This window comes from Protopterus annectens, chromosome 2.part0 (genome assembly GCF_019279795.1).
Source record: "Protopterus annectens isolate FY-2018-M chromosome 2.part0, PAN1.0, whole genome shotgun sequence".
Taxonomy (NCBI): domain Eukaryota; kingdom Metazoa; phylum Chordata; order Ceratodontiformes; family Protopteridae; genus Protopterus; species Protopterus annectens.
This window is the reverse complement of record NC_056728.1, coordinates 135,146,716-135,165,493: the sequence shown is the minus strand read 5'-3', so window position 1 is coordinate 135,165,493 and position 18,778 is coordinate 135,146,716. Positions and strand designations below refer to the sequence as shown.

General features: G+C 37.2%; 1 protein-coding gene across 2 annotated transcripts in view; it reads right to left on the bottom strand.

The window, feature by feature from the left end:
• The window catches only part of HECW2 (HECT, C2 and WW domain containing E3 ubiquitin protein ligase 2), a 2,117,141-nt gene that overhangs the window by 808,454 nt on the left and 1,289,909 nt on the right, over nucleotides 1-18,778 (bottom strand). The window lies entirely within an intron of this gene.

Sequence of the window (18,778 nt, the reverse complement as noted above, 5' to 3'; positions counted from 1 at the left end):
GGCCACCAACAAAAATAACAGAGGACCCAATATGAACTTTATGAAGCACCATTGGCAATATGGCCAGCTGTGGAACGTCTTTCATTACAGCTGACTCATTCCAAAGGCGATTGAAGAACTCTTATCTCAGTTAGCTCAGACAGAGAACCATCTTCATCTCTAGGCAATCACAGTTCGTAGATATGTGGCTCTGATACCCATTAAGGATAGAGGAAAACTTGCCCTTATAACTACAAAGCAGAGCAGAACTGCTGTTACCATAGTGACAAAGTACACTTTTGGTATAACTTATCGGGGTAACATGTGATCTGAATTGCACAAAGAGCAGGAAAAACACTAACTCAGTACCTTCAGATTATAAAAAGGCAGATATCAAAGTAAATGGCACACAGTTTCAAATAATGGTTCAGAGGCAGAATGATGGAAAGAAAATGTGAGCATGTGGACATCGACTAAGAGCAGTATATCTTACTTAAGTCAATAAAAGAAGACCGGAAAAGTCTACATACTTAAAAACAAGGGTAAAACTGGTGTGAACCATAAGAAGAAAAAAGAAAGGCGGAAAGTGTACATAAATTCACCATCTTCAAACACAGTCCAAAGGAAGACGAGAAACCAGAAAGGACGAGACCATAATTCCAAAATGGATCCAGTCCAAAGTTTTTATTGGAACTAGGCTTCAAGCTGGCTGTGACCCCCAATAACCACCCAAAGTGCATGACACAGCACCTCTCTAGAGAGTTTAGTGTCAAATGACAGGAAGATGGTCAGTTGTGGCCCCCTCACAAAAGGATATCAACGAAGGCCACAAAAGTCCCTTGTTCTTCAGGCTCAAAAAACAGGTAGAAACCAGTTAATGTACTTGCGTAATTTTCTTTCTTTCTTTTTGTTAACTGGGATAGTCTAGGATAGTCTAACTTGAGAAGAGAGCCTATATTCAGTGGAGAGCTTTGGAGAAAAGCTCAGAAAAGTAGAACAAATGCTTAAACATATTTACATCGTACAGCTAATACAATGGAAAAAATACATATTCATTTTAATATAACCACATGATACCAAGGTGAAAGTATGGCATATGAAACATTTTGACCAAAAACATGTCACTGCAGTCCAAAATGAACTATATATTAATCATAAAAGGAACTGTTAATGTTGAATTAAAAAGGGCAGGTGCTGTAAGGGGAATTTTCTATATTTATATAAGTCAGGAAAAAGAATGCACTTAGTATTGTAGTGACAGATTTTAGTGATGGAAATACAAAGAAGTAGAGATGTGGTTATTTTCTTGTTAGAGGACGCCGGTTCACAACATTGAATAAGTGATCTGACAGTATAGGTTGTTAAATATTATTCTATCGGTGTCACTTCTGGTTTCAGTGACCAGTAAAGCCCCACTATAATCAAAAATTCCATACACAGAGTTAACATGGCAGAACAAGAACTTCATGTGACTGTGAAAGTAAAAGAATATGCAAATGACAGCTGTATGGATCATTTAATATCCCAGTTCTCTGCCTTAGCTACTATGCAGTACAAAAACAATTGATGTAATGTGTAGCTGTTAGGGCAGACAAACAGACTGTTTTGGTCGGGCCTACATCATACAACTCAACCGAGAGAGAGAGAAAAAGACAATGCGGGAGACAGCTACTGAGAGACTGAGAAAGGGAGAGAGTATGAGAGGGAGATTGTGAGCTAGTTAATTTCAGCAAGATGTTTGATAACAGATAGCATAGGACAGTTTTAGCGTAATAAACAGAGGATGTTCTAATGTTATACAAGGGACCGGAATTACAGAGAAAAACACATTTTCAAAGAAACATGTACTTCATACAACAATCAATCAGCATGTTTGCTGCTATGGATTTTGTATCCTTAGCTCACATACACAAATATATGGCAGATAAACAGATAAATCTTTACAAAATAATATAACTGATGCCAAGATTGCTACTTTTGGTTAAGGGCCTGTTTATGGTAATCTTGGAGTGAAATGGATATTTTGGTTCTGCATTAGGTTACAAAGATTTGCTGAGCTGCCTAATAACACAAGACAAATTAATTAACAAATTAAACTGTGTGTATCGGGACAGCAAGTGACAATCACTGTTATTTATCTGCTAAAAGGATGGCAGGCAAACAAAAACAGCAATCAAGCAAGCAAGAAAAAAAAACATTTATGAGTCCCACAGTGATTACAAGAACAGCTTGTCCTTCACAATGCATTTGTAAGCAATGCAGCAGAGTGGCTCTACAGAAAACAGCAACTGTTCAAGGATAATTTAACAATCTCTGATACAGATGAGACATAATAAAATAAGAAAGGGAATGTAATAATTAGAAAAGGTAGAGAATGAACTGAGGTTGTGACTACTTTTCAATCACAAACTTAAGGCTATGAGTCTAGAAGTGGAGAATTAAGGAGTTCTGTATAAAATATACATGCTATTGTCATTGGTGTCAACTTACAGTCATTAAACAGGGAAGATGGGCCAGGTTTGTTATCAACACCATAATGTGCAATCACAAATGTATGATTAACAGGACCATGACTTGAAAGGTCAAGATCATAGCATTATGGAGATTTGTCTTTTACCCCAAAGACAGTACATCTTAAGAGTTGGTATATACATGCCTCTCAACCTCTTAGGAAAGAAATCTGGACAAAGCCAAAATTAATGGGGGAGCAAAAGCCAAAAAATGGGGACCAATTTTAAATATTGCCTTATAAACATAGAACGTTATTAGAATAAAAGGTTTTGTGTTACCATGCATTTTCTCAAGCATATGAAGTCTGAAACTCAAATGTCTGTCATTATTTACTGAATTCAGTACTCACTGATTTTCCAGAAAACACTAATTTTATGAGGAACAGATCAAAAATCTGGACATTCAGCAAAAATCTGGACAGTTGAGAGGTACGGGTATACACAAGCAGCAGGATGTATAAGGGATACAGTTCCAATGGTGGGAGATGCAAGGGGGCAAAGTACTTTTCTTACTTATTTTTTAAATGTGAATGTAGTTCACAACCGAGTGATTCCAACATTTTACTCGATCATAAATTAATTGGAGTTTCATTAGGGAGACAAGAAAACTTCGTATATCATCATCACATAACTAAGCTGCACAGAAACAGACTAATAGAACTCTTGGATGTATAGAAAAATGAGTTTTAGAATGAGGGGAGAAATGTATTGCCTCTTTGCATGTCACTCTTGAATAGTGTATGTAACAATGTTTTCTGTTTTTCATGTGAGGGTATAATTTCTAAAAACAGCAAGTACAGCTGGCCAAGTGGTACAGGGAATTGGAAATATGGACGAGTGATACAGGGTTATGAAATCTATCAGTGCAGTTGATGAATTTGGTTTGATTGCTGGCTCATGTGCCAGACAGCAGGCCTGTGAACGGAGGAGCTTTCCTTCTAGAAAGGGCTACAGGCTTGTCTTTGGTTGAAAGACTTAAAGAAAAAAAAATAGCATAAATATTCATCTTAAGCAGGGACTATGAGTGAAGTAATGTGCTAACCCACATACACAAACATACTTTATATCAGCAACGAAGGAAGTCAGGACATAAATAAGTACCCAGACTGCCTCACTATGGCAGTCCAAGCAATTCAAAAGCCTCTAAGATGGATGCCAAAAATGTGTGTATATGCACAAGATAATAATAATAATAATTTGTTTACAGCTGAGTGCATTAACCTATTGTGTTGTACTGCCAGCTAGGAATAAAATTTGGAATATGAAATAAATTCATACAGAGGAATATAAGAGATTGAGAGAGTATGACTGAGTACAAGCTCTTGAAAATTATTTGGTGACTATATAATGCTTAAATGTATCCTGCCTTCTTGGTGTGTAGTCAGTGACTGTGCGCATGACTCAGCTGGGCTCCGCCTGAGCAGCATAAAGTATCTAAACTATGCAAACAAATATTATCACTTTTTTCCTGTTTCATACTTCAAACATCCACTGGAGGAGATCTCTGACTGCACTGGCTTTTTTTTAGGAACCAAGCTATCAATTGTGGGCTTGGCCTCTGCTGAGCTTGTACAAAATGCTGTGTTCAACCCAGAACGCTTTGCTGTGTGTTGTGATTTATGGATGCAGATGCTAGATTTAACACGTTGTTGGGGGAGCTTTTGAAGCATATTCACTTGGTAACATGTTCTGGGGTGAAACATCAGCTCCCACTAGCATGATCATATGCCAGGACACACTCACTTTGGTTTTGTGCTCTGAGGTCATAGGTCATGATCCACCTACTTGGTCACATATTTTGAGGAAAAAGGTCAAGACTTGCCCAAAGATGACAGGCTAGTAGGATGTTAGTGGGTCTGTACTAGTTTTTTTTTTCTTTTTTTCCCTTTTAAGTGAGTTTATTCTCTCCTGTCTGTGAAAAGCCTAGCTTGACCACTTTGCATCTTCCAAAACTTAACTTAATTAGTTTAACTTTATATATTGTCTGAGACCCATGATGACATCATCATTTGATAACCAAGCTGCGGAGAAACATACTAACATGATGTTTAGAACAAGGACTATAAACCATGAAAGTAAACAAAACATACACATTTTCATTCTTTATTAACTAGGAAATACTCACAAGACTGATTTCTGTACTGCTCAGAATTGCACAATTTGTAAGTGGACTTTCTAGGCATCTAACCCCTGAAGTTCAGGACACAGCGTACATGCCGCCTCCTACCTTAGCCAATCCGCTATATTGGTAGATGCTTATAACAAGGATCCATTGGTGCAGACCACCTAACTGGTTTAAAATTTATAAACATAAATAAAGACTGTAAAATATGAATTACAGAAAAAAAGTATTAACCTAAAGTGACTAAGCTGTTTGAACGTGAGTGTGTGTTTGCATGTATGTGCGACCATGCATGTGTGTACATGTTTCTGAGGACTACTTTGCTTGATCTACTGATGTATCCAAACTGATACATTTTACACTGATGAGTTAACCAGGATTCCAACATGACAGGTGTTTTGGGGTTCAATCAGCATACGGAATGGGAAAATGGGATAGTACTGAACCATATCTCACCCTAATTCCACTTTTAATAATTTTCTGGTGTCAAAGTAATGAAACATAAAAAGAACATTTTCCAGTGTAGGTACCTAATTACTGATGATTTGATATAAGTTAAACAAACAAGCATCCTGGACCAAATTTCTGAAGAAGTGCAAAGCACAAGGTTATGCAAAGCTGAAGGAAAATACAATTAATTAAAATGTTTCAGTTATAGAATATTTTTGGAATTATGCTGCATTTGTACACAGACAATCTGCTTGAAGAAAAATGCAAAGAGTTGCTTTGGCAGTTGTGCACAATTTTGTTAAATTGAATTAGAGCTTATTTTAAGTTTTTATACAAGAGAAGGAAGGTACACGTCATACTGCTACACGTTCTTATTTCCAGGGGTATCTCCGGGCTTATCTCTAAGTTTGGCTTATTAGTAATACTCAGCTTTAGATATAACCAGTGGTTCTCCAGACCTTAAAGGATTGTGTTATTCTCCTACAAAACATATTAACACCTGCTACAGTATGGCAACAGATGTATAGGATGTAATAAATACCACCGTCTCTGAGCAGCAAAAGGGCAGGCTTAAAGTAAATGCCATTTAGTTTCGACACTAGCATAGCTGTAAGACATGTCCTCAGAGCAATATGCTGGAATAAAACTAGTGTACAAAGTGTATCAATTTAACTTGTCCTTTCTTAGTAAAACCATACAAGGTGAAGTCTTAAATACAATAAAACGTAGGCAGGGTGTAAAAATTCAAGTAATCACCTGAGTGCGAGTGCTGCAACAGTGAGACTGAATGGCTGAAAATGCAGACTTACATATATTAAGTCCGACTCTGAGATTGACGTTTTTGGAATAGTCCCTTTTTAAGATATTGCAATATTGGAGTTGGTGTGTAGTTCAGGAGGTTGTGAGGAATTTATTACCCACATCAGTTGGTTCAAGGGAGATCACCCCCTATAAAAACAACTTTAAATGTGAATACCAATGTTCAGCATTCCCATTTCTCCTGTATTTTTGGACTTTTTTTTGTAATTCCAGGACTCCCATTTATGAGTCTCAGAATTACAATAGGGAGTCAAAAATCCATACGCAAGGCAATTGAACCTTCAGCAGACTAAACTTACAAATTAAATCTAGAGTTCATTTAGGACTTGGTTTCATGAAAAGGATATCTGACCAATACTGAGAAGGCAAGCTGAACCAAATTGTGCCCAGCAACGGGCCTCATCATAAGTCTGTCACCCAATAGCCTCCTCTTCCTCATTACCCAACATCCTTCAAGATGAACTCTCCAGTCACAGTGATACAACTCACACTGAGTTGTTAGAGTTGCACACTTCCTGCTCCTATGCTTTCCCTCCCGGCTGTGCTTGTGTTGTCTGGTACCATGCCCCTACTACAGCAGTAATAGCCCTATTTATATTTCTATGCACCTGCAGCACAGACTAACTGTATTACACGCCATAAAGTGTTAGAGTACAGTAGTACTGTAATGATATCTGTAACAATGTATAGCAGTTAAATACGTGTTATTAGGACATGCACATATAAATACCCTTTATGAGTATGGCTAAGCTGCTGCCATTACTGAGAATTCATATCTGCAATGCCAATGAGCCAGTTTTCAATAGGAACCTTGTTGTCGAGAACTGACTAGGGAGGATGACCGTTTCATTTTCTGTCTCAGGTGGTAGCCCAGGGTATAGTTTTCCCCTGAAATTCATCTGTGGAAAAAGGAATAGTGTAGTTGACAGGCAGAGATGAAGGGGAAATACCCGGAGATTTCTGCAGGAAGATACACAATAGGAAGGACACATCTTCTTCTACTTCTTCTTCTTCACTGATGTTATTGCCCTTCATGCATCCAAGTACAGGAAACTGATATAAAATAATACCGGTGACCTCTTGACTCTAGTACAATATGATCAGAAATGACCTTGCCTTGTACTCACATTAACAAGAAATTATGTAGAGAGAGCAGCTGATGCATAGACTAGACTACCAAATGACATTAAAGCAAGCACTAGTTTAAATATTTTTAAGAACAGTCTGGACACTTACTATGGGAACACGTGCTTTGGTTTACTGACAGGCTAGAATGGCATTAATGCCTGTGCTTGAAATAGTTGTATGTATGTATGTAAGGGAACAAATGGAAAAATAAGACACTCATGCAATAATAACTGGTCACCTGAACTCAGTAGATGAAAGGGAACCAAAACAAATTAAAAAATAATTCATAATTCATTCACTGTGAGTAGCTTTTTGGAACACAGTTATGGCAGAAAAATGTTATTTAATTTCTTCTTCCGTAGTAAGCGTAATAATCGACCTTAGCTTTGGCAGCAAACATACTGATTACAACATGTCATCGTTTCATTGCACTGGTGACATAGACTGACAAAGCCCTGAATATCACCCAAGTGACCACAGTTTGATTAGCAGCTTGATGACCATCCTAAAGGGAGGGATGGGTGTACCTCTATAGAAACTCTATCAGATGGAGGTAATGATGAGAAAATGTGACCACCCACTGTGCCTGCAGCAGGGCACACACTCAAGTTTAGACCCCACACAATAACATGAACAAATGAACACATGGGGAGGGACATTAGTGTTAAAAAAAAAAAATTCCCCTTTCAGTAGGGTGTTACTATTCGCAGCAGTTCAATCCTTGCCTCCAGGGATTTGTGAAGACTGAAAGAGAAGCCAGAGGCCCTTAAACCTGGAGGAAATTACAGGCCAGCTAAGCAAACCTGGATGAAGGTGTGATGGTCAGAATTGACGCTTGACCAAAAAATAAGTAAAAAAAAAAAGAAGATAAAAAAAAAAAAAAAGAATACCACATCCTCGTGTTAGTTTTGCACATAATTTGACAGACACCATTACCTGCTGGGTAACTTGCTATTGCTATTATAAGGTATAACCATATAACCAGTTTCATTACTTAGTATAAATAAAAATAAAAAAGTATAGGCAAACTAGTCCACACCATTAATAAAACAGATAACTGATGTGACACTTTTGCACTGACCTCATCATGTTTCTATACAAACTATACATCTCACCATAATCAGTTAGGTTCACAGGTAAATACTAGGTAATTGGTCTGCAGACCATTTCAGGCCTAACCAAAAGTACTATTCAAAATTTCCCCCTAGCCTCAAGGAGGGCAAGACAAGGTAGACTTGGGACAGACTTTGAAGCTTCCCATCCAGTTATCTAGGTTTACCTTGAAAGTGTCAAGGGTGCCACTCTGCTTGATATGTAGTGGAAGTTTGTTCCAGAGGTGTTTCAGAGGTGAGGGCTACATTGGGATATAAATCTATCATGCCAACATGTCTTATTTATCTGATGATGAAGGTTTAGTTCCTTTAACTGAACATTTTATGAAGCATTAGTTCTGCCAAGGAATATGAGATCAGATAGGTTTGGATCTTTCATGGCATGAAAGGCTAGACATACATCTCCATGGACGAGTGCGTAAGAGTACAGAGAAAGGGCTGACAGTCTCTCCTGATAACTACGATTTTTGAGGCCACGGATCTTTTTAGTTATGAATCTCTGAGGTCTCTCAAGCTGTGTGATATGCGTGTGTTAAATGCAAATGCTTAAGACATAGTTAATTACATTACTGTTGTTGACAGATTACAATTTTTATATGCTTTAAGTCTGACAGCTTCAGTTTTACTTACTCATACATTTTGGAGGAGCCACAGATACAAAAGATTTTTAACTAAAAATGAAAAATTTGACCATGCCTGCAGAGAACAGCTTGTATGATTCTTATGGAATGTGACCAAAACGTAAATCAACTGATATTTGCAGCCACCCACACGTAACAGTGATGATGTTCATATACCTTAAATTTGCATCTAAACCTAATACACAGGTGGAAAGCAATGTCAAGGAAGGGTTACTACGGCATCATTTCCCAAACGTGGGTAATTTTGTCTTACATTGTTCTTAAGGAAGGTAAAATAACTTGTATAATAAACCAGTTCTACTGAAATTAAACTTTTCTTTTTTCTTGTCAGTAATAAAAGCCCAAATCATATAACTGCAGATGCATACAAAATATGAAACTTAAGAACCAAGCAATCTTAGTAATGCAAATGAAGTGTCCATCTTTTTTAAACTGTAGCTCCAACATAAAAAATGCCTAGCTTAAGTGACCAGTCATCACCTTGTAGGAGAGTTAAAATATTCTGGAAGTGATAGTGCTGACTTTTAGTGTGGATTCATTTTATTAACTCTATGTTGAGCCTAGCAAGGTCAACTGAACTGGTTCTTGGTAAAAAAAAAAACTGTTCTAAGAGAAACATAATTCCATTTATTGATATGTTTACACTGTGATGCATAATTCTTTCCTATCTAAGTCAGAAACTACCTTTTTCAAAAGATTACATACCACAGAAATAAAATTACGACCACACCCAGTTAGCTCATTTGTCGTCTCCTGCATTTTATGACTGAGGTGACCCTCACTTGAATAGAAAATTAGAAAACAAAAGGAAGTACCACTTGCTCAGCCTTCAACACAAGTAGAAGTCCACAAAAAAGATCAATAATCCAAAAGCAGAGTTTGTATAAAGATTCTCCTTACTCCGGTGTTACCCAAGGATCATGGAACCAAAAAACAAATGTTCAGAACTGGAACAAATCCTCTTTATTCAGACATAAAATAAAACCAAGCGCTTTCGCCTGAGAATCTCAGGCTTTTTCAAGGTGAACTAACTGTGTGGCCATGATGTTTATATATTACATTTAATAGGCCAATTTCGTTAATTAAATTGTAGAAATTAATTAATTACGAACAGTTGTTACTGCCTTAAAGTAAAAATTCATATTTAAAGTGCAACAGTGCATTTAGAACCAGTACTCATGTTGATTTAAGTTCGTAAATCTTACAAAATTTCAGCAAATCTGTATGTACTTTAAAATAAAATAAAATAAAATTATGCATCCAAGTGCAAACTATTAAAAGTTTTAAAAGGCTTTGCAAAAAACCTTAAGTAACATTGTTACTCGGAAATATAGTGAAGGGCCTCAAAATAATTTAGCCCATAACATGCAACATTATAAATGCCAAAAAATACAAAAAAATGTATGTTGAAGAAGTATTTCCATCATAAAACAGTTTTTTAGTGAATTAAAACGTTTGAATAAAAAAGACTATATATTAAAGCACAGCCCTGAGTAAAATGTCTTGGTACCCTAGGACTCAATACCCTGTATGTGTAATATAAATAAATAAATGAACTTTAAGATCACAATTTATTCCTCTTGACTGGGAGACCTTTCTAGAGAGTAGAGAATTAGTATGGCAACTCAAACTAGATGCCACAAGACACCCAGGGATGAATGACAGTATAAGTTTAGTTAGTATACTCAAGGCAAAGAGGAATAAATTGTGATCTTAAAGTTCATTTATTTATTTATATTACACATACAGGGTATTGAGTCCTAGGGTACCAAGACATTTTACTCAGGGCTGTGTTTTAATATATAGTCTTTTTTATTCAAACGTTTTAATTCACTAAAAAACTGTTTTATGATGGAAATACTTCTTCAACATACATTTTTTTGTATTTTTTGGCATTTATAATGTTGCATGTTATGGGCTAAATTATTTTGAGGCCCTTCACTATATTTCCGAGTAACAATGTTACTTAAGATTTTTTGCAAAGCCTTTTAAAACTTTTAATAGTTTGCACTTGGATGCATAATTTTATTTTATTTCATTTTAAAGTACATACAGATTTGCTGAAATTTTGTAAGATTTACGAACTTAAATCAACATGAGTACTGGTTCTAAATGCACTGTTGCACTTTAAATATGAATTGTTACTTTAAGGCAGTAACAACTGTTCGTAATTAATTAATTTCTACAATTTAATTAATGAAATTGGCCTATTAAATGTAATATATAAACATCATGGCCACACAGTTAGTTCACCTTGAAAAAGCCTGAGATTCTCAGGCGAAAGCGCTTGGTTTTATTTTATGTCTGAATAAAGAGGATTTGTTCCAGTTCTGAACATTTGTTTTTTGGTTCCACGATCCGGGTAACACCGGAGTAAGGAGAATCTTTATACAAACTCTGGTTTTGGATTATTGATCTTTTTTGTGGACTTCTACTTGTGTTGAAGGCTGAGCAAGTGGTACTTCCTTTTGTTTTCTTGTTTTGGTGGTGTTCATGAATAGAAAATTAAAAAATGCAGTTGCTTCTCTAACCTTTCAAATACAAACACATCAATATGGGACAGTCAAATGACTTATACTGCTGAGATACCACTCATTCTTGTTTAATTATCCCCGCATAACACTAGCATCCACCAGCAATTAATGACTGGGTTGCTACCATAACAGTAACACCAGTGAAACATCTCCTAGTGACAGCTCTGCCACATCACAAGCATGCACCCATTTTTGCATGCATATGACGTGCAGAGCACATGTGAATGGCTGGTGCTGCTAGTGTCACTGTGTAGTGGCAAGGAAGCACAATATGAATCATGTGGCAAGGAGTCACAGAGTCTGAATCACATGGTAAGGAAGCACAGAGTCTGAATCATGTGGCAAGGAAGCACAGATTCTGCATTATGTGGTAAGGAAGCACAGAGTCTGAATCATGTGGCAAGGAATCAGAGTCTGAATCATGTGGAAAGGAGTCACAGAGTCTGAATCACATGGCAAGGAAGCACACAGTCTGCATCATGTGACAAGGAAGCACAGATTCTGCATCATGTGGTAAGGAAGCACAGAGTCTGAATCATGTGGCAAGGAATCACAGAGTGAATCATGTGGCAAGGAAGCACAGTGTCTGAATGACGTGGCAGGTAAGCACAGATTCTGCATCATGTAGCAAGGAAGCACAGAGTCTGAATTATGTGGCAAGGAAGCACAGACTCTGAAGCACTGCTTCTCACACACACTCTGTCATGTATGACATAGTAGCTGTCACATCTGGATGACAAGAAAATGGTAAAACTCCATGTTGCTGTTCTCAGAAATGGTGTGACCTATAGAGCAGTATATTCGGAGATTGGCATTATGAGGTCAAAGTCAACACAGTGGAGAGGAGCAGGCACTGGATGGGGTGGGTGCATTAAAACCACTGAGTAGTAGTCTGCAGTCTCTAACTATCGCATGGGAACAAAACAGTTGACACATTGCTGAATGTTGGGAAAATGTCTGCAGTATGTTATAACAGATCTAATTAATCCATGCTGAGAGATGTTTAACAATACTTTTTTTAAGAATTCTACTACACAATGTTCAAAGCACTTCACAATAGATGCTGAAGTTGTAGCTGCCACTGGTGAGGAGCTTCTTCACTCCCAGGTTAGCTTTATCCAAATTCCACACAGCAATAAGCTTCATCATAGGTCTGTCAACCAGTGGCCTCTTCTTCATCATTACCCAACATCCTTCACAATTAAATCACTAATCACAGTGATACAACTCACATCCTCTGAGTTGTTGGAGTTGCACACTTTCTACTCCTATGCTTTCCCTCCTGGCTATGTTTCTGTTTTCTGGTACCTGGCCCCTACTACATCAGTAATAGCTCTATTAACAGAGAGACAGAGCAAAGTCCCCTAGAATATGCTCTCATGTCTTCCAGAATGTGCAGATAACAGCATTTGGTAAAACTTGTGCCCACTGCTAGGGGGCACAAATGGTCAAGATATTGACAGATTAGTATCCCATGTGTAAAGACGATAGCTAAAACAGATACATTTAAGAATTAATGAAGGAGATGTCAGAGAACCTTGGTCATCTGAAATGTCACCATTGGAAATGCAATGACAGCACCCACACAGAATCTGTGCTTCCTTGCCACATGATTCAGACTCTGTGCTTCCTATATTCTTACTCCAGAAACTACAAGTGGCAAATACTTTATGCCCTGGATCAAGGCCAAATGTGTCCAGGCTAGTTAAAAACACTGGAGATACAAAATACCAGTCCAGAAGTATGCACTAGGGGAGGAGGCTTCAGTAATCATAGGATGGACTAGGCATCAACATTTATTTAAAGTTCCAATGCATATGTATAATCTTCTGCAGAGGAATCTTAATTCTGGACAAAGCCAAAAATAATCAGGGACAATTTTTAATTATTATTCTAATTTACTTAAAAATTTAACAGAACAGGTTTGGCATTAGCATGCATCAATATGCATATTTTGAGCAATAATAAGTATGAAAGTCTAATGACTATCATCAGTGACCAACTGTAAGTCTCACTGGATAACAGGAAGATCAAACTTTTATGAGGTTTTAGGGCAAAAACATGAGGAAAGTCAAGAATATTCTACAAAATCTGGGAAAGCTGAGAAGTATTTTATAAAGATATAGTTTTAACAGGACAGATCTACAGTCCTGTGTTATTAATAATGGGCATTTGCCACATTATTCATGTGTTATCATGCCAAAGGGCTACCAGGAATAGTTCTTCATAATAAGGCATGGAAGCATATATCCAAGGGAGCACAGCAAAATGCCAGGCACATTCTCTTGGTATATGATGCATGCAGGTTTATATTTTAGGAAAAAAGTGAGAGAGCTCTGGTTCTTGGATTGTCCATATAAGACTCCTATTCCCTCCTGCCCACCACAGACAGTTCTAATGCCTGAAATGGGTATAGTGGGAAGAAAAGAAGGAATGCATCCTTCCCATATTCCTTGGTACAATATGTACCGGTAGTTTAAATGTGGAAATCGCACTGGGTGGAACAGCTAATGCTTTGCAGTCCAGTCTAAAATGGAAGGTTAAATCATAAAGAAACATCATGCAATTCAATGACAGGGGCATCCTGGAACCCTGAGCACCTTATTGACTCTGAAGAAGTTAAAGAAAAAACAATAACTAGTAGGCATTTAGCATTCCTTTACTCTGAAAATAAAATCTTCAATTGTATACAGATCGTTTAATATGAAGCAGCGGATCAGTTACATAAAGCATGCTTGAAAAATTATACTGGCAGTAGAAATAGTGGATTAAAGTAAACTCTGATACTACATTTGTCATAAAATTAAGCTTTCTAGCTTTCTGTGAACAAAGATATTCTATTTCTGTAAATAAAACCAAGAAAAGGCTCTTCAAATGTGCCTCTAAATCAAAGAGCCAGAAGCTTCAAACTTCTTTACATACACCAAAGCCTGGTTCTGAACATCTAGAAAAGGCTATAGCTACTAATTAAATAAAGTGTTAGCTCTCCTGCAGTTACATGTGACACATACTGTAATGGAATCTGATTGAATGTTGTAGAATTATGTAACACTGTTATAATTCATAACACCAGAAAAAATAATGGACTAGCAAATTACACTGAACAGCTCTAAAATAAGTTAATTTGCAGAATCTGCTTATAAAAGGATTGAATATCCTTCGAGGTCTTGGTCATCACATGATTTTAAATTTCTGATATAAGCTGTAATGGGAAACAATTGTTTTATCTGATGAAGTTTTAACTTTTAAAATTAAAGCACTAATCTCAGTGTTTCTTTGTAAGATATAAAACTTTCCAGCACAAATGTCTGTGGCAGCATTCTTTTTGTGGATTTTACTGTTTGTCATGGGTTTACTTGTTTTGGTTTCATGTTTTCTGGATCAACACTATGTCTTCAGTTGCTTTGGCTGAGGGTCAGTTACAATCACAACTAATGTTTCTAGCGATTGATGTGAATTAACTCCAACGAACTGTGGGCAACTTGACCTTACTTACACAACAAATGACACAATGTTTGAATGACATTTCCCCCTCGAGAAGTGCAAGGGGATTTGAGCAACTACAAAATCAATAAATGGCAAGTACTAACAGCACACAGATCCCAATGCTGAACAACTTATCCAGCACCCCCAACTTGCACCCTACCACTTTTGGGAACTCAGGTGGTAACCCTCCAGTTCTTAATGAATGACTGCACAACACTGACCTTCTAGAGGAACAACAATATAACAGTATGACCCTCGTGGAATGGTTGAGTCAGTATGACTATAAATTACTAAAAGTCAAAAAATGCAAATTGAAAATGCTTATTTCATCATGTCCATTAAGATCAATAGGTTTCCTAAGGGATTACATATGTAGCACTTTCTCACAGGCCTATCTAACAATTCTTTGCTACATAAAGAAGTACTGACTATGTTTGTTAAGCACGGGTGCGAATACATGGAGCTATCGGTTAAATATAGCAGTAAATTGACTGAGGAGCCCATAGCAGATATAAGTGTGCTGGACAATTTAATCACTCATAATCTGATGTATGAACAGGTTAAATTCGAACATATTCACATCTTTAATAGTATAGCTGAGCTGATACAAGTCATTCGTAACAGGAAATTGGAACGTGACAGAAGAGATTATCTCAATAGTAAAGCATACCCTAGTCCACCTTGTGATAATGTGAGGTACTACCAGCTATGCCAGGAGATATAAGGCAGTGGATGTGTAGCATATGCCAGCATAGCTAGCTGGAATTTTATAAAGAATTATATATCATTTGTATATCAAACTCATTTGTACAGGTGCTTGTGTTGAAAATGTATTTGTAAAGCTGCTAGTATTAAAATGTACCAACAGTGGGTCCTGCTGGACAGAAAAGAAATACACCTCTATGTCAGACTGTATAGTAACTGCTGAAATGAATATATTGTAACAGAGGATACTGGAAGAGAAGAGATTAATCTCAGTCCAACTAACTATGAAAAATAGTCTGAAATTAAATTACCTGGTTTAGGCCATAAAGATTGCATCTTACAGTTCTAACTGTAGTCAGAGACAAAATGCCTGTCAAAACCAGGAGTAGGAATCCTACTTTATTGTCCTTATGGGTAAACTAATTGCTACCCTGGAAGGGTGGAAGTTTTTGAAATGGTTTTATTGTTTCCAGATGCTATAACACATCTTAGCAAAGCTCTAAGTGTGTTTGTATTATGGCACATACATGCTAGATTCTGGTTCAGTTTCCAGTAAAGGGTGTAGTGCGGGAGCAAGAAATCAGGTGACCAGATGTACGAGATGTCATTCAGTAATCCAGCACTGAAATGATGTTTTAATACTAGATGAAACAGAAGTCTCAGGGCACGCTGTTTTAGAACCAAGACCACTCACCAACTTCATCTTGCCTTGCTTTATTAAGTAAATGGGAAACAGTAATTCTTTAGATCAGTCATGAAAATGTAGTGTGATTAGTTAAGTATTGTTTTTCTGTATCTGTGTGAATCTTTCCATCTGTGTTGTTTTTAATATTTCCTGTGAGTGAAACTCTGGTGTTTATTGTAAATAGACAATTAGGAGTTTCAAGTTCCTTTATTATTTATTATTAAATATATTTAAACTTTTCATTGTGGCTGGTCTTTTAGAGAATATTTTAACCTTTGACAGTATTTATATTTATTTGGTGACACTGTGGCTGCTCCTGAAAGCATTGTTGCATTGGTCAAACACAACCATTTGCAGTCGTATACATTTTTCTCAGTACAATTGGGCACCCTGGTAAAAGCCTTGGAGTAGCTGGCTTCTGAGTGTTCCAGTGGCAGAATCTACCTTCTAGTCTGGGAGAAGGGGGCATAGCTGGTAAATCTGTGCCAGCCTTTCCCGTGTGTGTGTGTGTGTGTGTGTGTGTGTGTGTGTGTGTGTGTGTGTGTGTGAAAATCAAATCTCAAAGAGTGTGTGTGTCAGCTACTTGCAGCAGGGACACAGAGCACTGGTTTTACAGACAGGGTGATGGAGGGCTTGGCTTGGAACACTTGGATGAGGACTCAGCTCTACAGCTGTGGTCAGTGTGGAGTCTTATTTGAGACCTGGCGAGACAGAGGGAAACCCAGCAGCAGGATGGGAGTGTTCCCTGTGTGCACTTAAGAGAAATTGTGCTTGGTACAGAGAACTGCACCTGAAAATACTGTGTGTATATCTTTTTTGTTCCAAGGGAACATCCCTCACCAGTGTCAGTGGTGAGAATTGAGACTCTTTGATTATTGGCCCAGAGGAGGGAAGTCATACACCTAACTCACAAACATGGGGCACCAAATTTAATACCAATTTTAACCTGAACCTTAGGCAACAGCAAACTGAAAACCGAGGAACCACAGATGATGTCACTACCACCAATTTCATTTACCCTTTAGAGTACCCTCCCTTATGCCGATTGCAACAGATAAGGGAGAGACAAGTAAACCAGGGTGGCCAACAGACAGCGAAGAATTACATCCCATCCCCACAGAGGGGTTGACCAAGGTGGCAGAATCAAGGGCTGAAGAATTTGAGTTGCCACTAAATTGTGAAATTATAGACAGGAACAGTTGCAAAATATAAATTTAACTGGTTGTAAAATAGTGACCAACACCAGTGGGGACTTTAACATCCATAACGTTTCATCTTTCCTTATAGAAGAACAATATGGAGACTCATTCTCCAAGGGTTTAACATTTTTGGCATCAAAAAAAGCTGATATTGTGTATGTTTTAATGGAACTTAAACAACACCTTAAGAAGCTGAATTCTACTGTCATTTTTAATGACATGTCTAGGGCAATCACTGGGTTAATAATTTCAAGTACTTTCAACCCCCTGATTCACCTAGTGCTACAATTATTTGAAAGACTCTGTGAATTTGATATTAGGAACATGCTTAGTTCTAAGCAGGATACATTTAACAACATGACCAAGGCCGAATGCAATTTCTTAGTTAAAATTACGAATAGTAACCTTAGAATTATGAAGCCAGATAAGGGGGGGCAGGCTGGTGGTCATGGAGAGGGATGATTATGTGAACAGGATGTAGGGCATATCAGGTGAAGAATTCTTTGATCAGATTTCAATTAACAAACTTAACATTGCATATGGAAAAATTAGAAACCAGTTTAATGATATAGTTATTCAGCAGCAGGTTGATATTGATAAGTTTCATTATCTTAACATTGTAACCCCTATTGTTCCTGTAATATCTGGAGTGCCAAAGATACACAAGAGCATCCAGAATCTCCCAGTGAGAACTTGAAAAATTTGGTCCCACAGGAAAATTATGTTCGTAGGGACTCTTGGCATTTCCTGGGTAAGACTGATAAATTAGAATACAAGAAAAATTACATCTGTATCACAACTGATGTGACACAGTTATCCCCCACCAGTTGGGAATCAAATGGTTTATTGAATTTTTATTTAGTAAGGGAATCTCACAGGAAAAAATTAATGTATACGAAGAATTAATAGAGCTTGTTTTGAAAAATATTTTTTTTATATTTGAAGACCAGTATTACTTACAATGGAAGGGAGTGGCAATGGGTTCCCCTATGATGGATTATTTGTAAATAAAGCTATGATCCAATTGGAGAAGAATTTCTTGTTAAACAAAAATATTATGGGCTCATGTAAACTGTACATCTAGGATGATGATACAGAAAAAAAATACCCCAATTTTTAGATTACTTAAATCAAAGTGTTAACTTCTTGAGGTTGACACATGAAGTACGGGAAGGTAGTATCATATACCTGGACATTTTGTTAACTAAGGGCATTCACAGGAATGGATTTACAGCTATGATTTTTAGAAAACCCACCTATTCGAATGCCTTTCGACATTATTCCAGTGCGCACCCTACCACCCAGAAAAGGGCATTTGTTAAGGGACAGCTTGTCAGGGTGGCCTGTATGATTACTTTAGAGGAAGAATTTTTAGAAGAATGTATGTTCTTGAAGGAAATGTTTATCA